Here is a 25539-nt window from a genome sequence, read left to right on the forward strand (position 1 = left end):
GGCAAGGAGATGAGAGAGATTGTTGACCAGGACACTTTGCAGTAACTTGGATAGTTAATGTTGTCAGAGAGGTAAGCCCAGAGGCTTTAGCAGGCAGCAGCCAACACCTGGCTGGAGTACCCCATTGCCAGCTCCACTACAGCCTCTACAGCAAACTCATGGAAGTATCCTATGACATTTTGAAGTCTGGTTCTCAGTCCTGTATAGGGACCTCTGAAACACCACTCCTGACATCCTTGAAGGTTCTTCAAGCACTTGGCTTTGAGTTAGACAAGCCTGGGTTCCCAGTTGAGTAAATCCAGCAACCTTCTAAACCTTCTCTTCAAAACAGAGACAGTATTACACAACTTGCAAAATTGTGGAGATATTTTTAAAAGGTTAATAAAGTGTGAAGTAGTTTGCACACTGCCTGGTATGTGGTGGGAGGTGGTTAATGAATGGTGATTACTATCATTACCACTAATATCATCATTGTTTTGCAGAGAAGATAAGGGTATATTTGGGAAAAAAGAAATGATTTTCATATTTTGAGTATTAGCCCAAAATGCCAGATGATGCCCTTTTTTATTTTACTATGGGCCCCTTTTTATTTTACTATGAGTCCCACTTTCATATAAAAAGTCAAAGGACACTACTCAATCTACATTGTCTCATTTTTTCCTATCTGAACATATTTTCCTTCTATATGTGGATTTTTAAAAAGTGCTAGTGTGTGTGTGTGTGTGTGTGTGTAAGCATTGGAAAAAGGATTAGAAGAATATATACCAAATGTTAAGACTAATCATCATTGGATAATAAGATTAGTCACAACTTTCTAATTTCCCCCACATTCCAAATGTTTATAATAAGCATTCCTCTTAAACTCAAAAGAAAAAAAAAATGAGAGAGTATGGTGGTTTTGCATGTATGTCAGACTGCTTGGCCAGAATATAAAACATAGAAAAACTATTTTTTGCTGCCTTGCTGAGCCTATAAGCAACGTAAACTACCATGTCTGTGGCTGAAATGGCCATTAATTTATTCACCCTCCTTTCATCATTTAGTCAATAAGCAGTCATCAAGACCTGTAATGTTGTGGGCACTTTGACAGACGCTAGAAATACTTACATGAAATGAGATGCTCATCCCTCTTAAAAAACAAAAACAAAAACAAAATAAAACAATAACAAAAACAAACAACAAAAACACTCATTCCTGAAACTTCCCGTCTGTCCACTTTTTGGTACAACCTCGCCCTCCAGCCTTCTCTGCAGGCCTCTCCCTCTTTGTTCCCCTCACAGTTTGACCCCACCTCTGCCAGAGCTCCCATTACAGTTTTACTTGTGTCAAAGGAATCTGGGCATGGTTTTTACCCCCAGTGGACCATGGGATCCTTGGAGGCCAGGACCCACCCCTCTCTATGTCTCTCTTCACTCTGATTCATCCACTAGCCCTAGTGGATGCCAAATAGTTGTATTTTGAACTGATTGTTGAACAAATCCCTCATTTTATGGTCAAAATAACCAAGGCAAGTTTGTAGCTTGCCTAGAGTCACACAGCAGAGCCAGAGCTAGAATCTCTGTTCCTTCCTCTCCAGCAAGTATCACTGTGTTCCAGCAGCCAATGCTATAGCCAGCTGGGACATGTAGGACATGAGGAACCAGGTACACTTCTGTCCATGGGATTACAGACAAGTTCTCCAAGAACCCTTCTCCACAATTACCTTTCCCACCAGTGGTTTGGCCCCATGGGGGAGAGCCTAGACTAATTAGATGAGGTAGTTTCACAGCTGGAAATGATGATGGCGCTGGTACAGCTTGGAAGTGGCAGAGCAGAAAAGTGCTAGGCTCTGGGCTAAGGTTTGAATTGTATTTCTTCTGCTTACCAGCTGTTTGATCTTGGGTAAATCACTTCCTTTTCTAGGTCTGTTTCCTCATCTGTTAAATGGAAATTAAGCATCTACTGGGAAGGCACAAAGCAGATAACCAGTAAAGGAGAACTGCATGTATTATTGTTTTGACAGTGACACAGTGCCCTGGTTGCCCACAAATTCAAGTTCCCTTTGACCAAATATCTAACCACAATTGCATCTCTCATCCTCTGCTCTGTGCATGGAGCTCTCAGGCCTCATCTCAGGCCTCATCTCAATGCTGCCTCTCTGGATAAGAGCATTTCCTGGAGTTTCTAAGGAGTCAACTTTGGAGATGCTCTAGGCGTGTGTAGTGATTCTTTTCTACCTTAGGAGTTTCTGGCCCCTTGGGACCCCAAACTGCCTGCCTGTTCTCCAGAATCCTTGTCTGCTACATATTTGCTTGAAGGAGACATTCAAATAAAACAGTCTATTGAAAGACAGTGCCTTAATCAGAGTCCGCATATTTACTTGCTCTAGGTACACAGAGAAAAGAACCACTAGGGTAATTTGGAAGTGTTCAGTGTCTCCTGAAAGAGGTGATATTAGGGCTACACTTAAAGGAGGGACAACTAGGACCAACTCATATATGTAGCCCTAGATGACACGGTTGGGATTCAGCATAGATGCTACAGAGAAAGAGCATGGTGTTGTGTGAAAAGTGAGTGTGATGATAGATGAATGCTATTAAGTTGCAATGACAGCCCCAGTTCTCCCCCTATCCTGTACTGACTCTCTTTGCCTTTCAGCTCTGAAGCACTGTCTCACTCTGAGCTAACCTGGACATGCTCATGTGCTGACAATAGAGGATGAAAGAACAAGGCTTAGCATGCAAGGCCATTTCAAGACACTATGTGTATCAGGTCTGCTAATCACCCAAACAAGTCACATGGATAAGGTGACTCTCAAAGGGCCAGGCAGGAAAAATGCATGATTAAAATAGCCTCAAAGAGTCAGCAGACTTGAATGCAATAGCCCAGAGAAGTACTTCTACCATGTTTGCACAACAGAAGTTAAGGAAAGGACACGGAAGAGGATGCCTGAGACCTGGTTGGGAGTCCCAGTTCTCTCGCATTCATTGTCACTTAACAGGCCCTTGCATCTTGCTTGTCCTCCTCCATTTTTCTTCCAGTAGGGACGAGTGGAGATGCAAATTCTTGCTCTAAATTACTCCAATGTTTTTGTTGTTGTTGTGTTATATTGTGTTTAAAATGATCTTATTGAGCACAGGATGCTCAACAAAGACTTTCTGTGGTTCCCCATGGCCTGCCAATAAATTCCAAACTTCTTAGCTACCAATTGAAAGGCCCTCCATGATCTGACCACTTTCTCACTCCTAAGCTATCTACATTCTGTTTCACTGTGGGTCTATAAATGAAGAATCTTATCTTGACTACTCAATTGTGAGCTTCTTCCAGATAGAGATTATGAGTTAAACAGCATTTATCAGAAAGCCTGGCTTGTAGTAGGCACCCAATATGCTTTTTCACTCTGGGTTAAGGTAAAGCATGAAACAAGTGCAGGACATGACTAATCTCTGTAGTAGAAAGAGCACTGGATGTGGAGTCAAAGACCTAGTTTTAGATATTGACGGCTTCTTGCCACTGGGTGACCTTGGGACTATTGCTTATTCTCCTCGAGTTACAATTCTCTTATCTGGTAGGTGGGCATGATAACATCAGCTTCCCTAGTTATTGTGAGGGGGAAATGAAATTGCAAATATAAAGGGAAAATGTGCAGTATGACCAAGAAAGAAATGTCACTAGAATTATCATTTGAATCAGAAACTTTGAAGATCCCAAAGTTGTCACTACCAGACCTATGACAATGCAGTGTTCAACAGGATTTTTTTCCTTCCTCTGAAGTCAATTAAGTTAGTTATCTTTTGCAAAACTAAAGTCACATTTTATTCGAACAAATTGTAGATCTTAAAACTAGGGGTAACATCATTGACTTGAAGATTTTACATGAGATACATGAATAGTTTTGTTAGAAGTAAAAGATAAGACATAATAAGCCACCACTATACCCACTTTACAGCAAGACCACCTTGTACCATGGAGGCCTAGCAATTTGTACAAGCTAACAAATTGTGGATCAAATATTATACAAAATGTCTCAGACATATTAGTTATAAAGACCATGGGAACATTTTCTATAACTACTCCAGACTGTCAAGATATGGATCTCTGAAAGAATGTTGAAGTGAAAGGAGCTTTAACAAAGGGCAAAACCAGCCAAGAATTTCCCATATGAGACTCGGTATCTAGTACAATGTGGTGCCATTGCAGAAGAAGAAAGAAGAAAAGAGAAGAAGAAGAAGAAGAAAAGAAAGAAGAAGAAGAAGGAAGAAGAAGAAGAAGAAGAAGAAGAAGAAGAAGAAGAAGAAGAAGAAGAAAGAAGAAGAAAGAAGAAGAAGATTTTTGTTTTTTTTCAATCACAAATTTAAGCTCACCAGCAGTCCAGATCTTTTCCTCCACTAGATCCAGAGCTCAGCTGACTCAACAGTGGAGAGATCCTCTGTCTCTTCAAATGAGCCTTTTATTGCTCAAGGAGAGATTTCAGATACTGAGAAAGGAGAAGAGACTTGAGTGCAGTCAGAAGCTCTGGCTTCTACCCTAGGGGGCTTTCCCATTCAGGTTTTACAGATATGTTGTTGGAAGGTATTCCATTTCCTTAAACAGCCTCCTTTTAACTGCTCCTGAAATCCCTGCCAAAAAGAAAGTGGTCCTAAAGAGTCTAGTCACCACTTAATGGCCATTCATCTTAAAACTAAAACTATAACTTAATTGCCAGCCATTGTGGCCTTGGGTTACAGTCAGACTTGCCAGAATGCAAAAGAAGGGGCTAGCTCTGCGGGGTAAAGTGGGAGACTTCAGCAGACCCTTCATTTAGGAAACATTGCTCTTTGACTTAAGTCTGCCTGAAATTCTTTTATTCAATATTTATTATTTCACTTTGGTTGCCTTTGAGAATCCCACAAAAGAATATCTTTGGGCACAGATTCCCATGGGACACCATTAAAGACTCCTTAAAGGGTATCTGACCAATGGCTTCACTCTGAAGGTAGGAAAACAGAGCTCTGGAATGGTTAAGGAATCTGCCCAAGATAATCCAGCAAGTTACCAGCAGAGTAAACACAAAACCAAGTTCTCAATTCCCATAGTCCAGCCACCTTCCACTAGGCCATACACAATTCTTTAGCTGCTTAGGAACATCCCAGCAAGAATTGTTGGGTCTCATATGCCATCTCCCTGAGCTTGACACTAAAAGGAAAAAAAGTAAATAGAAAGTCACTTCCTCTCTGAATGTTTGCTCAATCTAGACAGAGAGACACAGCCATAAAACAAAGACAAAAGTAATCCAATAGAAATAGTGCTTCAGTTCAGGCTTGCACACAGTATGAAGGGAAAACAGAAGAAAGGAAACTCCCTCTGGGAGATGGGATTGGTGAGGCCTCTCCAAAAAGATGACAGTTGAGCTGACTCTCAAAGGGAGAATATGATGTGACCAGAAATGAAGGGATACATGTAATACCCAAAGTCATATTCCAAGAATCCTGAGAAGGGTCTAGATCCTATACAAGCTATTTCTAGAAAACAGAATGGTAGGAGATGCTAGAAAGTAAGTCAGAACTGGGTCCTGGATGATCTTATATATCATGATAAGGAACAGGGATTTTACCTAGTAAGCAATGGAAATTATGTCAGTTTGCTAGGGCTACTGTAACAGTGTACCACAAGACAGTGGCTTAAACAACAAAAATGTATTGTCTCACAGCTCTGAAGGCTAGAAGTCTGGGACCCAGGTTTCTGTGGGGTTGGTTCCTTCTAGGGCTGTGAGGAAGAATCTGTGCTATGTCTCTTTCCTAGCTCTTAGTAGTTTGATGCCAATCCAAGTAGAGATGTTGGGTAGGCAGCTGGAAGTACAAGAAATAATGGGGTTTCCTTGCCATGACTATTTCAAAAGGCCTACTAAGCACATGTCTGCTGGAGCTTGAGATACAAATATGAATTACAGAAGACATTCTTGATTGCATAACCAACCCCCCAATTCTGTTTCTTTCATCTTCAGTGGGAAATTCCTGATTTTTTTTCATGTTGATCTTATATACTCAAGGAAGATGTCTCCAGGCAAGGCCCAAAAAATGACTATTGGACTATCAGTCCAAGCCAATAGAGGCAATTCTACTTCTTTTGATAGGCTTGATTTAAGAAAGGCCACATAGTGCAACCCTGACCAATGAGGCACAAAGGGACAGTCCATTGGAAGTTTCTATGAAAAGTTTTGCTTTCTTTTAAAATGCACTATGTGAAAAGACACTTGTTTTCTTCTTGATATATCATGAGGAGATATGTCTTCTTTTAAAGATTTTATTTATTTATTCATGAGAGACACAGAGAGAGAGGTAGAGACATAGGGAGAAGCAGGCTCCTCGAGGAAAGCCTGATGTGAGACTCAATCCTGGGACTCCAAGATCATGTTCTGAGCCACCTAGGCATCCCAATGAGGGGATATGTCTTAAATGAATGCCAACAGACTGCAAATGGCAAAGGGAAGTGATGGGAACATCTATGTCTCTACTGACACCTTGCACCATTGGAATAACTCAACTGGAAACTCTTACCTTCTAACTCCTCTGTATGTTGTATAATAAAGACTTATTAATGTTTAAACTACTTTCATTTAAGGGTTTTTTTTTTCACTTTAGAGCTAATAGTAGCCTAATTACTACATGATTATGAAACACCGTCTCCTTAAAAAGGAATATAACAAGCTGCACACACAGGAAAAGAAAATGCAAGGATAAAATGTGGCATTGTAATCTTGTCATTTGCAATAACATGGATGGAAGTAGAGGGTATTCTGCTAAATGAAATAAGTCTGTCAGAGAATGACAAATATGTTATTTCACTCATATGTGGAATTTATGAAACAAAATAAATAAACATAGGGGAAGGGAAGGAAAAATAAAATGAGGTGAAATCAGAGAGGGAGACAAACCATAAGAAACTCTTAACTCTAGGAAACAAACTGAGGGTTGCTGAAGGGGTGGTGGGTGGAGGTATGGGGTAACTGGGTGATGGCCATTAAGGAAGGTGAGTTATATAATGAGCACTGGGTGTTATATGCAACTGATGAATCACTAAACTCTACCTCTGAAACTAATAATACAGTATATGTTAATTAATTGATTTTAAATAGATACTTTAAAAAATAATAAAAATTTTAAATATGTGATATTGTAGTAGACGTAAAGAGGATGAGCTTAGCATTCTAAGCAGACATAAGATGAAACATCTCATTCTCATAGTGGAGATTCAGATGATTTTGTTATGTAATATTTAATAATATAACTGACATTTATTTATTACAATTTTTATACATTATTTCATACATTCCTCACAACTTTCCACAGAAAAGATGCTATTATTATCCCTTGTCTATAGATGAAGAAACTACAGTTTGTAAAGGCAAAGTCACAGAACAGCCAGTGGCAGAACCAGGATTCTAAAAATGTCTCTTTAACCCCAAAGACACATAAGGTCTAAGCTATAGACTGCTTCCAATCAAGTCCAAATGAACTGAGAACTAGTGGAGGTTAAAAAATTGGTCTCTTTTTCCTCTATATTATTTTCAGCAATAGAATGGTATTCTTCTCATAAAATGGATGAATTAAGAAAGGAAGTGTTTATAAAAAAAGGGAAGAATGAAGAAAGGATGAAAAAGAGGTATAAAAACAGAGAGAGAGGGAAGAAAGAGGAGGGGAAGAAAGGGAGGGAGGATAGGCAGGGAGGAAGGCAGAAAGGAAGATAGGAAGAAAGTGATGAGGAAAGGGATGGAGAGAAGATAAGAAATAAGGGGAAAGAACAGAAAAGGAGAGAAAATGAGAAGCAAGAAAAATAAAAATTAATCCAGAGACTCATTAACCTATGAAGCCAATACAATCTCAAGTGAGCGACTGGTTTCAGCATCATGCTTCAGAGGGGTCAGATATTATTATAGGATTATTTTAAAGTTTCATGTTTGGAATTAGCACCCAAGAAAATATTTCCATTCTATCTTTTTCTTTAGCCTTTCTCTTAACCTATCCTTCCTTCTCTTTTTCTCCTTTTCTGTGCTCTTCAAATTTATAAACATTCAAGAGTTTTCTTTTTTTTTTTACTTGTCTTTACTCTTTTCCCCTTTGCATCTACACTATCCTCCTATCTTCCTCGCCCCTCTTTCATTTCTCCCTATGCCACTTTCTTCTGAACTTCTGCTGTTCCCATAGTTTAAAATATTAAATACCCTTGAATAATGAAGAGAATTTAGGGAGGAAAATTTAGAAATGACCAAGTGCGATGGATTTGATTTAAGTATTTAACTATGTGTTTGAGTACAAAGAAGTGGTTGGGCAAGGTTGAGTCAAGTTGTAGTCACTGTTTACTAATGAGGAGGCCTCGAGTTTGGATTAGAAAATACATGGAACTCATATCAGCCCTCTCTCCCTTTTCTGGTGTAGACATTACTAATCAATCATGGTACCCATGTCCATTTAATACTAGAAACTTCCTTGAGATCCCTCTCATCACTGTCTTGTAAGTAGCCACTAAGAGTAGCCAATGTGACATTTTGGGATGAAATCTATTTGCTATTATGGGGTAGGTTCAAGCTGTAAGTGGTATGCATTAATATGAGAGTCAATAACTGGGCTGAGGTGATAAAGGTATTGTCCAATTATCCACTTCTTTACCCATTCTACAAATTTTTGTTAAATATTCTCACTCTCACAGCACTGGACACTGTCATGGATAAGACAGTCTTTCTAGGAACATGTAGGCTAGTTATCAAAGTAGATAAGTTAACAAATAATCACAATTCTGAATTATAAGTGCTTTGCTGGAGTTAACCCATGGGGGCTGTAGAAGCACCCAGTAAGTTCCACAAACCCAGCCTTAATACAGTTAGGTGTGAAGACTACTTTCTAGATTAAGGCAATCCAGCAACTCTGACTTGTGGTTTTGTACTGGTCCATGTATAGACAATACACTGAATGGCTCTTTACTTCTGTCTGCTGCTATTGGTGACATACTACCACCCCAGAGGTTCTTTCTATCCTTCTGTACATCTCACTGTATGAGCTCCATTAGTTTCTGTTGCACCTGTTGTTCATTCAGTAATTCAACCATTCAGGTAATCATTCTGAAATATTTACTGACCTTCTATTAGGTCTCAGAGACTGTGCTGGGCACTGGGAGTTTCTTGTTGAACATGACAAGGTCTCTCCTCCCATAGCACTTACATTGTACTAAGGGAAGATAAATGATAAATAATCAACAAGAAAAGTATCAGGTGATGATGAGTGCTGGGGTAGACTACCTAGTGATTTTAAGAACAGTGCCGTGGTCACCCAGTGTATTAGCATTTTCCAGAGAAACAGAACCAATAGGATTTTTATATAGAGAAAGAGATTTATTATGAGAAATTTATGCATGTGACTATTGAGGCTGAGAAGTCTCAAGATCTGCAATCTGCATCCTGAAGATCAAGGAAAGGTGGAGGTGTCATTTTAGTCCAAGTGCAAAGCCCTGAGAATCAGGGAGGTCAATGGTACAAATTCCATTCCAAGTGCAGGTGAAAACCAATGTCCCAGCTCAAGTAGGTAGGCAAGCAGGAAGCAGAAAGGGGCAAATTCCTTCTTCCTCTGCCTTTTGTCCTATTCGAGATCTCAGTAGATTAGATGATGCCCACCCATACTGGGTCTTTACTGAGTCTACTGATCTAAATGCTAATGTCATCCAGAAATACTCTGACAGACACACCCATAAATGATGTTTAATCTGGGCACCCTTTGGCCCAGTAAAGTTGACACATAAAATTAGCCATCACACCTGTCTTCTTTGTCATACATTCTCCATCATATGACATTTTAGTCATACTATTATGACTAATACAGCAACATTGGTCATGGATGCATTAGTCTCATGACCCTCACCTTTCTAAGACTCATTTATCTCTTGCTCTCTGGCCCAGCAGGTAGGACATTTCATCTTTCCCCGGGGTTTTGGTTGAGAGAGAAGTAGCATCCTGGCAATTTTCCTCTAAGAAGATAAACCTATTAAAATACTAAGCCCTTGTCTTCCTCATTGCTTGACCTCCCACCTCTTTTGGGTAATGAATGTTAGCCATGAGTCAGAATCATGCATTAATGAAGAACCACTAATCATCTCAGGTTCTGCTATAGAAACAAGGGTAGGAGAAGCTGTCAGCATTGTCAGCTCTTTATCTCTATTTGCCCACTAAGTAAGACTTCTCTTCTCCCTATGGTCCATGGTATCCTATCTCAAGTTGGACAGTGGGGCATGTTTCAAGTTTGAATCTTCCAACATGTGTTATCTGGATGTGTTTCACAAGATATCAATAGGTATTCTATGCCAGAAATAAGAAAAGTAGAAATGAGGAGTTTCATTGTTCTATATGCTTGGAAAATCTTACACAAGTTTCTTTACTTCTGTAATCATTTATTTCTAGACATATCAAAGACTCTAATAATACACTCAGATGTTAGCACATGTAAAATACTGTGAAAAGCATCTGGCATATAGTGAGAACTTATTAAATGTTAGCTATTTTACCAAGAAGGATCAAATTGTGCTTCTGCAACAAACAACCTCAAAATCTCAATAGCTTAGAACAATGAAATGTTACTTTGTGTTTATTCTATATGTCCATAATATGTTGGTGTTGAAGTAGGGGGTCATCTTCATTGAGGGAATGCCACTAGTCATAGAGACGGGGAGAAAATTAAACTGTAGAAATGATCACTACTCACATCTCATTGGCCCAAGCAAGTCATATGTCTGTGCTTAACTTCAATAGCAGGAGATATTCATTCTTTTGGTATACCCAGAAACAGAGGAAGATGGGGTATTGGTGAGTAGTGGTAAGGTTTATGGCAGCAATCATATATATGTCTATTTTTTATTACTATCATTATTTTTATTATTATTTCTATCAATATATCTCTCCAAGAATCACATTAGACATTTTCAAAATCAATCAACAATTGAGTCATTTTCTCTTAAAACACTGATTGATAAGGAACATATCTTGAAAAATGGTCTTCTCTGTAGTCGCTCAGAATTTCTCTCACACTACTCAACTCCTTCAACACTTGGCTTATACTTATCTCACTCACTTATTTATCTGAATCCTTTGCTCCATGCCCTGACTTTAGACCACTAACATAGAAGTCACCTCGTCTCCTCTTGGTATGTTGGGCCTTTGCCCACCAGTCAGTTTCCAACCACTCCTTTGTTCTGCCTCAGCACTCATCCTGCTCTTTGGTTCCACTGCCATATCCCATTGGCAACCCCCATGCACCCCACACATGTATCCCCACCTTGGTAGGCCCTGTGTCTAACTTCAATCAAAGAAAAAAAGAGCAATTTGGACAATCAGCCACCAGCAAAGCTTTTGTTGCTATGTGTACCAATTGAAGATCATACAAAGAGAATCCAATGTATCTTCAAAAAACTTTCAGCTTCCAGCAATTTCCTAGAATAATAATTGGCTCTCCATGGGGTAGAAGAAGAGAGAATTTGTGGCCCTCATTACCCCCTTTGCAGTTGGCTGTTCTGGGTGGAAAAGTTGGAAGAAATGACTATAATGACACGATGCTGGCCCACTTAAAACTTCTATTATGAAACTGAGTTGCATAAGCTGTAAGAGAAAATAAGTTATATTCTCAGGAACAAATTCTAGTGAATCAGCTCATTTTAGCCTCACATCTTCATCTGTCTCTGAAGAGGCTTATTTAAATTTTAATAGAAAACGTTCAATGTGGGGCTCAAATGGAGGGAATGAAAATAACACTGTTTATCCCCAAGATAAAATTGTGTCGGGAGTAAAAAAAAAGAGAAAAATACAATGCTAATTTCTTGAAAACAAACCTCCTATGTCCCACTTTGTAGGGACTGGACAAAGCAATATAAAGTCTATTGTACTGAACAAAAGCAACGATGGTACATTTAGAGACTCACTGTCCCTTTCTATTTGGCTTTTTAAAAAATGATTCAAAGAAGAAAAGTGCCGTTGGAGGAAAGTGAGAAAAGCTTTCAAAACAAAGTTTTGCCACCATCATGGAATCATTGCAGGGGAAAAGGAACAGAGATAGCTTGGGGTAACAAGAAGATCTTTCATGGGCTTGGAAGTAGAAGATCTGAGTTCAAATACTGTCTTTGCCACTTCCCCGCTGTGTGACATTAGATAAGTGAATCAACAGTGCCAGAGTAGATTATTTTCTTTTACGAAGAGAATAATAGCAGCTACTTTATGGTGCTTCATGAAAAGGAAATGAAATGATGTGGAATTACTTGCATAGTCCATCGTCCTCCAGGGTACCAAATTTCAATGACCTTCACACCCTCCAGACCAGGAGCTGGCAAACTATGGCCAACAGGTAACTCTGGCCTGCTTCCTGTGTCAAATAAGGTCTCACAGGAACAGAACCATCCCTCTTGTCACTATTGTCTATGGCTACTTTTGGAGAACAACAGAAGAGTTGAATAGTTGCAAGAGACCATATGGTCCACAAAGCCTAGAATATTTATCATCTGGCCTTTTGCTGAAAAATTTTGCCAACCCTTGCTCCAGACAGTCATGAAATTTGAGAGTCATCTCAGGCAAACCTGTTTTCTTCAGTCCCCATGTCCAATCAGTCATTATATGAATTCTATGAATTCTATCTCCAAAATATCTTGGATCTTTATACCTCCCCATTTCCATAGCCACCACCTGTACCCAAGCCACCAAGAATGGGAAATAGCTAATGCTATTTTATTTCAATGTTTTCAATAATCTGCCTGTATCTTCTCCAGGAAATCTTTCCCTATTAAAGGGCAGGGATTACATTTTACTCACCTTGGAATGGCTCAAAGTGCTTTAATCTCTTCTGTGCATGCCATAGTTCCTCCAAAAGTGGTTCATTTGTTACCAGTGGTTGAATTCATTTCTGTGCGTCAACAACATATACTACAACACAGCAGACTTTTAAGAAAATGTTCATGGAATTTTGCCGAAATAAAGAGGTATCTTTGGCATTGGCCTCTTGCTTTCTGAAATTAAACTTCAAGGACCAGCAACAATGCAACTCGATTGCAAGACTGATTGGAGTTAGCATTCGTTGAGCCAGAAGAATAGGCAGGGAGTATGCTCCTGAAGGCTAATGCAGTAATGAGTCAGAGAGAGCCACTGAAAAAATGGATAAAGCATGCAAGCTAGATAGGGCAGTGAAACTTTCAGACACTCCTTCCAAAGTCAAAAATTGAAATCCTGGCTCCTGGTCACTTTGGCACTTGCCCTCAGTGAGGTATCACTATATATTATAATGCTCACCACTGGGCTCTTTGTTTCTTTTTGGACAATATTGTCTTCCTGATATCCTACACACACAATTTTGGGTCCTACCATGTGTGGGACATATTGCTAGGTGCTGAAGATATAGGAATAAAGAACAGTCCTGTCTACCAGGGAGTTCACAGCCTAAAACAAAAGAGTCTGGAAAAATCAAGTAGTAACAGACTCACAAAAATAACAGAAGTTAGTGTACATGGAAAGTTGCTTATATATACTATTAGGTGAAACGATATGTTGCAAAAAAGTCTGTTTGAAATAAATATTTTTTGCTTATGTGGTTTTTATATGCAATCACATATATATATAATGTGTTATATGTATATATATATATATATACATAACATAAAATTACATTGTGTATCTATGTGTGTACATCTCTCAAAATATTAGATCTACTTCAGGTGAGTTGGATTTGGCACTCTAATGAAAAGGTGGATTTTCTGTAGCATTTCAATTTCTTTAATCACAAGCATGCCTTTTTTAAAAAAATAAACTTTTTATTTTGAGGTAATTTTTAATTCACATGCAGTTGTAAGAAATAATACAACAGAACCTACATTTTCCCTTTATCCAGTTTCCCTAATGATGACATCTTGTAATATTATAGTATAATATCACAACCAAGGTATTGACAATTATGCAGTCAAGATGCAGAGCATCTTCACCACCACAAAGATTCCTCCTGCTGTGATGCCTTAATTCTGCAAATAAAAAATACAAATCTCAGGAAAAAATTTAAGAGATCATTGATGCCAAAAAACAGTCTTGATTCACTAAGATGAGATGCTTTTTAAAATTTTACATCTATTAAACTTTAGTACTACTCCCACTAGTTATTGATTTGAGGGAGTAAAGATTTTCGGAGCCTCTGCAGTATCTGCCCAACACATTCACATCCTCCCTTTTCTGGGAATACCAAGAGAAACAAGAGCAGAGCAACATATCCAGGAACAGAAGCCAAAGGAGGACAGATGCTCTCTCCACTACTTAGTATCGAGGGCATCAGTCCAAGACATACATACGACCAGACGGATGCTCACAGTATCTACCCTCCCAGACTTTGAACCTTGAAGGAGTCATTTAGAGGCCCAGGGTCCTTGGAAAATTGTCAAAGAGGGTGATTCAAGACTAGTGGTGTGGTGAGAAGTGTCCAGTTCAGAGATGTTAGTAAGCATCCTAGCCACCTAGGTCTGTGGTAGACCGATGGCTGGACCTTGTCTCCTTTGGGCCCTGCTCATTCTGCAAGGCTTCCCATCTGTTCCATGAGCTTTCATAACTAGGCTTCCATAAATCAGAATTTATTTCTAATTAAATAAGCCAGAATTTATTTTTGTTCTTTACAAACCAGGAACACTAAAAGGAAGAATTACCTACTATGTCCAGTTAGCTGTATTCGCATTATCTCTTTAATTGTCAGAACAATCTTTTGAAATGGGCAGTACACTAGTATGGAACTGTGTTTTTTCTTGGGTTCTAAATGTTAGAAGCATCTAAACAATAGAGTTGTTCTAACAAATAAGATGTTTAATGATTATCCATTTATTAAATCGCATGAGTTTGCCATGATTCACCATGTGTAGGAATAATGTGACCCAATAGACTGAAAATACCTGCTGTCTGATGTGTCAGTGACATCTTCTGTGAGCCATGAGAGTTCTTGGTCACTTATATGATATAAAAACTATACTGAGGCATTTAATTCTAATTGTATAAGAGGGGCACCTGGGTGGCTCAGTCAGTTGAGCATGGGACTCCTGATTTTGGCTCAGGTCATGATCTCAGGGTCGTGGGATTGAACCCCATGTCTAGCTCGTGTGGATGGAGTCTGTTTGGGATTCTCTCTCCCACTTCCCCTCTGCCCATCCCCCTGCTCATGCTTTCTCTCCTTCTCAGATAAATAAATAAATAAAATCTTAGAAAAACCTGTGTAATATACACCCAATTTCTAAATCTCCATAATAATAGAATTTTTTTTAAAGTCCCAAAGAAGGCACCCAGAAAATATTGAGGCTAGATCAAGTCAATCTCTCTATTTCCTATTGCATTACTCTTTTAGTGTTGATAAACCTAAACTTCAGAAATAGTCCTGCAATGAAATACACCAAATCCCAGATAGTCTAGATAAATGGACTCCTTCGTTTCCATTTTACATCTAAAGAACCAGAGGCTAAAGATGAGTTCTATAATGTATGTCTGAGACATTACACTAGTAAATTAGAGAGATAGAGCTCACATCTATATTCCCTATGTCTTTGTCTCTCTAAAGATAATTTGTCTAACTAACTTCTAATTTGCTCCCTCTTTCTTCAAATGTGTTTGCAAAGAGCTCAGAAGAGCACTGAGCATACAGTAAGTAATATATACCTGTCAGCTGTCAAATCATCATTGTGATTCATCCCTTCTTTACCCATCCATTAGATTTCAATTTTAATCGTTGTATTTTTATCTCCAGCTTTCACACTTTACCGAACCTGCTTGGTCATGATTGATAGTCTCTTTTTCCTTTCTATATTTATTCCATCTTGCCCTTCTTTAAACATGATATTCTTAAGTAATATGTCTTCCATATCTAATAATCCAAATATCTGAAGACCTTTGGTGTCAAAACTTGTTGGTAATTGTTTCTGCTGAGAATTACCCATGATAGCCTACTTAATGTCTATTTGGCCATTTTTCATTAGGTGTTTGTATTTGGCTGAAGTTAGCCTATGGGCATCCTGAAGACTCTAACGAAGATGGTGACCTCCTGACAGAATTTGCATATGGCATTTCTGGACACCAGGAACTGCTCTCAAGTTAGAGCTACATTAATTTCCTGACTTTATTTTCCAATGCCATTGATGGTACAAAGTAACCACATGAGGACAGGCCTGGACCATAGCTAACCATTTCCAGGGGAGACACGTATTGTCAGTAATAGAATTCTATCAGAGTCACAGCAGAAACACTTTCTTGTCAGTGGCAGGAAGATATTTTTTTAGATCAACCATTCACTGAGAGTCATGGCTTATGAGGGGATGTTAAGCCTAGTATCTTCCCTGTTGTGTGAACCCCAGATCCATTTCTTATAGTCTGTGTGACCAACAGTCCTCAAAACGTCGGGTACCTGGTTGTGTCATTTTACCCAAGATTATTTTGTTTTATGACTCACCTTTCTGGTTTCAGTTCATGGTTTGTTGTTTGCAGTTTTATACTCTAAGAAATTCCTTACTACTTGTGAGCTCAGTCACACAATAGCAAATGTATTTATATTCTTTCTCTTTCTTTCTTTCTTTCTTTCTTTCTTTCTTTCTTTTCTCTTTCTTTCTTCTTTCTTTTCTTTCTTTCTTTCTTTCTTTCTTTCTTTCTTTCTTTGTAATTTATTTAAGACATATACATTTCATAGCAGAGAAGCTCTCTGGACCATCTTCAGGGATGATTGTACTGATAACAACCATGCTCTGTCTAGGAGAAAGAGGATCGTTTACAGACTTTCATCCCTCTTGCTCCTACCCCTTTCAAATGTCCCCAGAAACATCCTGCCAGGCCCTTGGCAGGTGTCTCCTAAGCACTCTGTGGATTACTCAACTTTTACCCTTTCTCTCTTTTCCTTTCTGGATTATGTTGCTGCTATTACTGGTCACCAAAGATGCCAAAATGACCACTCTGTCTTTGTAAACCAAGGGACCTTATGCTCCTGCTATGCCTAGGCCAAGACACTGACTTCAGGACCAAGAATGCCAATGCCAAGGGTGAGAGCACCATCCCTCTCACCCCACCTGGTTCACCCCTGTGACCAAGGCCACCATGCCAAGGCTCTTGGTATCTTGGTCCTCAATCCCTGCAGTAATCATATAAAGATCACTTTAAAAATTTTTTTATCAATGAGGAACAGGGTCAAAGATATTTGTTATCCTTGGGAGTAACCTTTGCTGAGAACACTAGGCACTGTATGATTTCTCTATATACATTATCTCATCCATTCCATGGCAACCCTTTTGTCTCCAACTAGAATCTGTCAACCCAATGAAGGTGTCTCTACTTTTTCCAAATTAGTGTCTAAACCACATCATAGTTAAGAATGCTGGCTCTAAACCCCCACTGGGTAGGTTTGAATTCCTTTTCTGCCACTTATGAGATGTTTGTCTTTGAACCAATTATCACCCCTCTCAAGGGTTTAGGATTCCTGTCTATAAAATGGAGTGGAGCAGAAGACATGTCACAAAAGGTTGTCATGAGAATGAGAGAAGAGAATCACCGTAAATGTTTGCCTCCGTACCTGGCACATCATCAGCACTAGATACATGTTAAACATTTTTAATGTTTTGCTATTATTATGTACCTCAACATAAGAGTTAATGAACTAAGGATAGATTTTGCTCATTGTGACTTTTTCATTGAATGGATACTAAAAGTATAGTTAGTGTGACAGTGTTAACACTAAAAGGGGGATCCACAGATTCAAAGACTATAAACAACTGACCTAAGGAGATTCATTGCTACCTCACAGGGCTGTGGTGAGGATTTAGAGAAAATGGAACTGGGTCACTTTAGGTCCAGAAGGGTCACACCCACCTGTGCCCCAGATGAGAGCAAGGCATCACTGTGACTGAGGGGGTGGGCTCTGGAACAAGAACATCTCTGGTGACAGAGACAAAAGACTGTGCAAAGTCTTTTTCCAGAGTCCTGATCAATGCTTTGATAAGCCAGACCTGCCTGCATGTTAGCATTCTAGAACTGTCAGGAGAGGTTTTAACACCAAAAGTCAATATTTTCCAAGTCCAGGACATTCCAGTGGGTGACAGGAAAATGGCTTTGGGAATTTCTGACAGACTGAGTTTTAAAAAAATGAAAATACCATATAAGAACAAAGGGAAGTCAGATGAATAGCACAGACTCGAAGATACAACCGAGAGGTTATATTTATATCTATATTGATATCCACATCTACACCATATCTATATTTATATCTGTGCTTTTATCACCAATCTCATCTTTCTCATGCAATTAGGAGTCATCTTCTGCCGACTTGGCAAGCAACATGAGATTCAAGGATGGCCCAGAAATATAAAAACCCACAGCGATAATTGCTTATTTTCCATCTCTCTCTCTCTGTGCACGCTGCTTGGCTTTTCTCTTTCTTGGGACACGAAGTCCTCATTTATACTCATTAAAATGTGTTAATGAGAACTTTGCAGAGAGAAAAATGAGAAGAGTAAGAAGAGGAAAGAGAAAAAAAAAGACACATCAAGGGATTTTATCTTTTAGTTAATAAGCAAGACAGAGCAAAGTCAAACCAACCCAAAGTTGCATTTTTTTGGCCAGGAGCATACTGTTTGCTCACTAAAGATGCTTATTACTCCTTCCTTAGTTTTTATGAATCCATGGGATACTCTTTAGTAGCATGAACTGGTTTTCAATTCAGTAACCCTCTTTTGAATACCTACTGGGCAAAAGGGACACAGTTTGATAAACTGGAAAACACAAAACATGTCTCTTTTCTTTCTACCCATGACCACTTGGGTCAACCATAATCACTCTCCAAGGCTTCCATGTGCATCCTTTGATACACAGTGCTTGGCAAATGGTAGCTATTCAATAAATATTTGCCTTGTAAATAAATAAGTAGGTCTACCTGGATACCCAAACACAATCAAAGCACACCACAGTCCAGGTAGGCAGGGCCATGACTCTTTATTTATTTTTAAAGATAGATTTATTTATTTATTTTACAGAAAAGACACACGCAGAGAGAGAGAGGGAGCAGAAAGAGAGGGAGAGAGAATATCAAGCAGCCTTCCTGCTGACATGGAGCTCAATCTTACGACCCCAAGATCATAACCTGAGCCAAAACCAAGATTCAGACACTCAACAAACTGTACCACCCAGGCACCCACCATGACTTTCTTTAAAAACAACTCAAACCAGCCAAACCATGCCTGTGCATATGAAGCCCTGTGTTTCCTTCCTTTGAAATATCACCATTTTGGGATTCCTCTAACCCTCATCCATCTTGGTAGCTGCTCATCCTCACCTCACCTCCATTCTCTCCTCCAGTTCTGGTCCCTTCCTGTTATTGCATTCTATTAACACAGCTCTCGAAACCACTGTCAAGTGATTCTAATTTTGCTGCAGTATTTTCCATCAGACCTTTAGGACTAGGTCTGAGATAAGCTGTTAGCTGTTAAGAAAAGAACCTCCCGCATATACGAAGTTTCGGTCTCACTCAGCTCTTCGGTCTCACTCAGTTCTGCCTTCCCACTTTACCTCTTTCAGATTTTAAAGGTAGTGTTAACATGGTCAGAGCTGTGTGCTTTGGGGAAAATTGCCCTGAAGAAAATGGGAGACTGGAGTCAGAAAGTTAGAATATACCAAACCACCCAAGTGAGAAGAAATGAATGTCTGAATGGGGGTGGTGATGGGGAGGAGGACAGGGAAGAAATGAGAGATACATTAGTGAGGGCAAATGGCCTGGAAAAGTGATTGGATGAGATTCAGGCTCAACAGCCTATGGTGAACTGGTGATTATAAAGCATGTGCTGTATCAGAGAAAACAGCCTTCATGGATAAGTGCTATCTGAGAAGGTGCCTTAGAAATGATGAAATGGAAGCTGAGTTCTCCATGACAAAGAATTTACACACTGACTTAGGGGTTAGTAGGACAGGATTCTCATGGGGATCCCAGTGGAGAGCACCTGGCAGGAATCACAGAAATGATCTTGGATCCTGCAGCCCTTAGCACTAAGACTAACAAGTAGTAGAGGTACAGTGGACATCCCTTGTTGTTGGTCCAGCACTTGTTTTCCCTTCTTGAAAGCAAAACCCATTTTTCTTGTGGAGCCACTTCACTGTGAAACAGGAATAGTTGACTATTACCCTGACTACCAGAGTGAGCAAATAACTCCTGCCTACCTAATATGAGGATTCTATCCCCCTGACCTCAGTAATTTGTTCAAGTTTGGACAATTGGCCAGAAAAGATCCAATAGGAATTTCTTAAAAGATTAAGATTACCTATTCTAAGGCATTAGAATTAAGAATCCTTTTTTTTTCTATCTAGAGTGTGAATGTACTTTTAAGTTATTTTTCCACTCTTCCACACTATATGCCTATGTTACAGGCATAAGGATCCCTCAGTGGTATGTAACTAAAACTCAATGCCAACTAGTCTAAGAGTTTAAGATGAAAAAACAAAAGTTATCCTGGTTCCCAGGCTCATTTTCCTTCCACTGTCCTCTACTACCTTCATCACCCTTGTAGAGACTAGCACAAAGTTGTGAAATGTACATAGTTTATCCTTTCTGAGAAAATATATTTGTTCTGGTAATTACACAACTGTACTCTCAACATTTCTACTGTTACCTCTTCACACAATTTTTTAAAGATATGACAAAAGATGGTGTTACTTTACATTACACACACATATACCCATGCCTTTGAAAAGTGCTACTAGCTTTTATCTGTGGCTGTGTGCCTGTTTTTACAGTTCTCTTTCTTTTCCTATGCTGGGCTTTTTGAAGCAAAAAACTAGTCTTAGAATTGGATAAGGATTAAGGATGAGCCAATACCACCCTATATGTTAAAGAGCAACCAGTAAATACCCACGTTTTCTGCACTGAAGAGACTGGGTTCTGCTAGATTCCAGAGTTTGCAAAATGACTAAGAACCCATCCATACTACCAGGTGCTTTAAAAGGACCCAAATCTGTCTTGCTCAGCTGAAGTGCTGGATGTTTCTTTTCGTATCACCTCTAAGTTTAACACAAGTTGTATCTGTTGCTGGACATCTTTCACGAGGCACATGAATAGATCTGGTGTTCACACAACCAACAAAAACCCATGACCAATAGAGTCCATTTTTTTTTTTTAGGTGTTTAGAGAAGCACACTTAGAAACTGCTTGGAGTGATTTGAATAGTTAAATAAGCCCAAATTTTAAAAACTCTTTAACTAGAAAACTGCTACCAAACTTTCAGGAGGAAATCAGAAAAATTCACAAGAAAACTTGCTGAAGTCAGGACTTACCTCAAAAAATAAAATTTGAAAAGTCTAGGCTAATCACATAAATAGTTATTCATATTTTTCTAGGCTTTTACCATTTGCTGAGATTTCAGTCATAGGCTCTTATTTGAGTCAAAGAGAACAGGCACTATTATTTTTATCCCCTTTTGACAGCTGCTAAAATTGAGGCATGGAGTGGTTAAGCAAATTTCCAAAGGTCAGACAGCTAATAAATGGGGAAGATGTGACTCAAAAAGCACTCTACCTCTATGTCCAGAAGGCAACAGGAAAGAAAATGAGATCTAAACTCTGGGCTAACCCAGACATTGAATAACTTTGTGACATTGGTCCAGTTACCAGTTACTTAATCATTTTAGCACTTTAATTGACTTCCTCATTTATGAAATATGGATAACATTTACCTGGAAATTTTATTCGGGAGACTGAATAAGATAATGTAAGTTAGACACCACCCCCTGTAGTATGTAGTCCATATTGGCTTCCTCCTCCTTCCCTTAGAGTACATTGCAAATTCCGTATGAACTACCACAGCAAATCCAAAGCCGTGAGCCATATGTAGATATTCACGTATTCAGAATGAAAACCATGGGAGGTCCTCAGTCATTAGTGAAATATTTATTTGCACTCCCTGCCTCCAACTCCATCTCTGTCACTACCTCAGTGGGTACCTACTTTATTTCTTGTACCAGCTAAGGATGCCACATTCAACCCAGTTCCCAAACTTGCCCCCCCATGTTTCTCCTTCCTCTTGCCCTTGACATCCCACTAATCACTGAATCCTACTCATGTCACCATGTAAAACTGTCTACTAAATGTGCTTTTTCCCTTCTGTGACCATCTCCAGTGCTGTAATGTGCATCCCAATCTGCTTCTGTATCAACCCCCTCTATTCCATCCTACAGGGTGCTCTCCACTGTAAGTCTGGAAAACACTGGTCTGATGATGCAATCAGCCTACACCAATTCTCCCATCTCTCCAACTGCCTGAGGATTTCATGATCTCTAGCTTGGTACATAAGACCTTCCATCAGCTGGTCCTTGCTTTGAACTTCTCCCATATATTCCATCCCTTTCCCAGGAACCCCCAGGGCCATGTCTAACTATTATAATTCCCTAAAGGTTGCCTCACTCTCTCTCATCCTCCTTGGTTGATCTTGTTTGGAACTCTCCTCACTTTATTTTCTGAAAAAGTTTCTCCATCATTAAAATTCAGCCCAGTATCATCATCTTCTTTAGGATACTTTCTTTTTTAAAAATTGTATTTATTTATTCATGAGAGAGAGAGAGAGAGAGAGAGAGAGAGAGAGAGAGAGAGAGAGGCAGAGGCATAGGCAGAGGGAGAAGCAGGATCCGTGCAGGGAGCCCAACATGGGACTCTATCCCAGGTCTCCAGGATCACACCCAGGGCTGAAGGTGGCGCTAAACCCCTGAGCCACCCCGGCTGCCCACTAAGATACTTTCAGTAACACCCCCCCACACACAGAAGCTGGCTTATATGTCCCCCTGTGTGCTCCTGTAGCACCCTACATTTGCCCCATTTTCTCAAAGAACTGTTCAGAGTGTACAGTAACTGGTAGTTTCTATATCTCTATGGAGATAGAGTTGTGAGGTACAACATTCAATTAAGATTGAAAACAAGCTCTAAAGCTGCCTAGGTAAATCTCCTGCAGTGTCACTTACCAACCATGAGATCTAAGGTAAGTTTAACTGACCCTTCTAGGCCTCATTTTGTATTTGTAAAAAAGTGTGTGTTCATTTCTTATGCCTGCTATAATAGATTACCACAAACGTGGTGGCTTCAAGAAGAAAAATTTCTGTTCTCACCATTCTGAAGGCCCAAAGTCTGATCTCAAGGTGTCAATAGGGCTTTGCTCCCTCTGAAAGTTGTAAGAGAAATCTGTTCTGTTCCCTATCTTCTGCAGATTCTGGTGGCTCAGGGTGTTCCTTGGCTTATGGCCACATCACTGCAATCTCTACTCCCATTGTCACATGCCATTTTCCTCTTTATATGTCTCTCTTCTGTGTGTCTTTTATAAGGACATTTGTCATTGGATGTAGGGCCCTGCATGAAAATCTTAAGATGATGTTCTTAAGATGTTTAGCTTAATTACATCTGCAAAGGACTTCCTCCAAATAAGACCACATTCATTTACACCCATAAGAGTTTCAAGGATTAGAATGTAGACATCTTCTGAGAGGCCACCATTTAACCCACCATAAGGTGCTGTAATAGTTTGCCTGGCTCTTGTATTTCTCAGCAATATTGGAAGAGATTGTGCATATAAAGTTCTCGGATCAGTATCTGGCAGAGAATAAACGTTCAATAAATAATATCCATTATTATTTATTGTCATTCAGTTACTGTCATGTATAGAATCCTTAATAGTTTCCTTTTTTTTTTTTAAGTTGTGTTTCTTAGGTCAAAATGTTAGCTAGAACACTTGGGGCATGTTGCTAACAGCAAGGGTTTAAATAAGTTTCACTACTCTTCACCATAACAGGAAAACTCAATTAACCAGGATGCTCATCCCTTATCATATATGAACTTTGTCAGTGTTTCCTGTAGTAGCTGTTTCCCAAAGGAAGATCATCCATGCTGAGGGCATGAAATACTTTGTTCTTTGCTAGTACCCAAATAATGAATGACTTTATCTGAAATAATAATTGGGAGAAGTCATGTGTATGTGATTATAGACTTGGAAAAGGTAAGAAAGCAACCATCAAATAACCACCCTGCAGGATTACAGACGTGAGGACAGACCAAGGTTGGCAAAGTAATGATTTTCCCCAGGTCCCTCCTTGAGCTGGTGATAAAGCAGAGACTAGATCCCAGGTCTCCAGATTTATCCCAGCCTTATACTCACTGGCGATCTGTCTCATCTTGTTGACACCACTGAATGCAAAAAGTAACAGCAGTTATTTAAAGGGATGGAGACTTTTAACTAAGTCACTTTTATGTGACATAGCACCATGCAATTATCAGCAGTCTTGCGAGTTCTACTCTAATAGACCCAGTAATGATACAGATGATAGCTTTAACAAGCTTATACTTCACTGCCATTTGGTAAGAGCAACAGAGTAAAACAGTGTAGTATATTCCAGCTACTTTATTTTTACACACAAGGTCCTCTACAACTTTTCTTGATAATATGATCACCTTGTCCCCCCACACACACACCTTTTGCTCCAATTAAATAAAGTGTCACTGACCCCATACTTACTCTGTGTCTGCTCCATTTTTCTTCCAACTCTTGTTCTCTGTATTTTGAATACTTTCTCCTCTAGTCTTAGCACTCCCAAGTCCTGCCATCTTTGAGGGTTCAGTCCAAGTGCTATCTAACCCAAAACATCTTCCTGGTTTGCTTCTACCAGGAAGTGACATTTCTCATCTCTGAACTCCCACTGCTTATTTTTTACACTTGTCTCACATCATTAGTCATTTCCTAATTTGTATTTATCTTCCCTTTGCAAAGCCTTTTCTCTCAGAGACCTAATACATAAAATGAGGGTTAAATAATATTTATGTGAGAGAGTTTATTATGAACTTGGAACCCTACATGTCACAATATTTTTTCAGAGAGATTAAACATCTGATCATCCCACCTTGGTCACAGCTCCATGGACAGGATGGGAACCTAGTTCAAGACCAACTGATCCCTAAATTGACCAGAGACTATACAGTGGCAGACAGGGGTGACAGTGATGTCCTAGAGCTGGCTCATACTGATTCACAGGATCCAACTGTTCCATTTTCAGGAGTTGAGGAGTTATGTTGGTAGTTTGAAATCAACTGTAGTGGAATTATGTGCACCATGGAAATTGGCAAACATCACAAATCAGGGTTTCCCCCATCTCAAACTACCCACAGGCAGCCACTTATGGAACATCTACCAGCACACCACTGTTGCTAGCACATTGAATCTTCTCCCTTGGCAGTTTGAGTGTGAGACTTACAGAAAGAGACAGTGATCCTTAACAGAGACAAAAGCAGAATAACTCAGAAGAGAAGGCTGTAAGCAAGGAGACATGAGCAAAAGCCACAAGGCAGAGAGACAGGAATAGAAATAAGTTAATCAGTAATGGCAGGTTTGTAGAAGCAAAGGCAGAGGGTGGTGAGGTTGTTTTCATGACCAATTCTTGGAGTAGGAAAAAACAGATGCCTCCCGCCTGGGATGGTGACTAATTCTGGTTTCTGGAGTTCCATGTGCTGGATCCCACATGAACTTTTGTGACTCCTGCTCTTCTGGAACTCTG

The 25539-nt window shown here is 39.5% G+C and overlaps 1 long non-coding RNA gene across 2 annotated transcripts in view; it reads right to left on the minus strand.

Annotated features, from left to right (window-relative positions):
* LOC129510452 (uncharacterized) overlaps positions 1-24602 on the minus strand; it is a 170649-nt gene extending 146047 nt beyond the window's left edge. For both annotated transcript variants that reach the window (XR_008664599.1, XR_008664600.1), the window contains exon 1: positions 24507-24602. This is a non-coding gene — a long non-coding RNA (uncharacterized LOC129510452). The remainder of the gene's footprint in view (positions 1-24506) is intronic.
* Positions 24603-25539: the final 937 nt, after the last annotated feature.

This window comes from Nyctereutes procyonoides, unplaced genomic scaffold, assembly GCF_905146905.1.
Source record: "Nyctereutes procyonoides isolate TBG_1078 unplaced genomic scaffold, NYPRO_anot_genome, whole genome shotgun sequence".
Classification (NCBI taxonomy): domain Eukaryota; kingdom Metazoa; phylum Chordata; class Mammalia; order Carnivora; family Canidae; genus Nyctereutes; species Nyctereutes procyonoides.